The following is an 812-nucleotide window of genomic DNA, read 5'->3' as shown; positions in this document are numbered from 1 at the left end:
ATTATGATCTTATTAGAGCTCATCATGCTCTTTGAGGATGCTAAAAATAACCATAATGCTCATTCCTGCCACCCAGAGACTGCAGTTGTTTAATTTGGTTTTAAATAGAGGCCAGGGGTGAAACTATGTGCCTTCATTGCTATCAGATTGCATCATATGGTAATGTGATGGCTCTCTCTGTAACCTAGCTTAATTTAGAAAGAAACAGACTTGATGAAACTTAGATGAAAGTGACAGAAATGTGACGGTACCTTTAAGCCTGTCTGGACTGGCCAAGCTGTTGTCCACGGTCGTCTGGTTATTCTGAAGATGTGCATCAATGACTTCTGTGGAATAAATCAGGAAAACAAGTCAGGTCTCTTCTCCATTTCTTGAGTGGTTCACCTCAAATGAACCACACCGAAATCCGAAGTGTGAAAATGCTCTTAGTGTCGATTAAAAACACACAATCTGTGCTCTTACCGTCAAAGTTGGACAGCTTGTTAATGGATGAGTCCACAGCTTCCTTCAGCTGCCTCACCGCTGGTTAGAACAGAGAAAAAGCATGTCAGTATATCTGTCTTCATGCTTACTAAACCAAACCTGGTACATCTATTAAATATTGAGCATTAAATATGACGCAGCACTGATGCAGCCCAACTGAATACAGTCTCAGCAGCAACAAAACTGCATTTGTAGTATTTTCCATACATACAGAACAAAGCAAAAGTGACACATGAAAAGTATCAGTGGCAGCTCATAGACTTCAGAACACATGCTGGTGAGAGTGAAAATCCCCGGGAATAGAAAAAATCCAAGTCAGCTGGAGGTGA

The 812-nt window shown here is 40.9% G+C and overlaps 1 long non-coding RNA gene across 1 annotated transcript; it reads right to left on the bottom strand.

Annotated features, from left to right (window-relative positions):
* Positions 1–251: 251 nt before the first annotated feature.
* Positions 252–555, bottom strand: LOC107736693 (uncharacterized). The gene is made up of 2 exons (XR_001639716.1): positions 463–555; positions 252–326 (listed from the first exon to the last, which is right to left on the bottom strand). It is a non-coding gene; the product is annotated as an uncharacterized LOC107736693 (long non-coding RNA).
* Between the last annotated feature and the right edge of the window lie 257 nt (positions 556–812).

Source organism: Sinocyclocheilus rhinocerous, unplaced genomic scaffold (assembly GCF_001515625.1).
Source record: "Sinocyclocheilus rhinocerous isolate Xijiao unplaced genomic scaffold, SAMN03320098_v1.1 C36896859, whole genome shotgun sequence".
Classification (NCBI taxonomy): Eukaryota; Metazoa; Chordata; class Actinopteri; order Cypriniformes; family Cyprinidae; genus Sinocyclocheilus; species Sinocyclocheilus rhinocerous.
The sequence above is the reverse complement of the archived record's forward strand: the minus strand, read 5'-3'. Positions and strand labels throughout refer to the sequence as shown.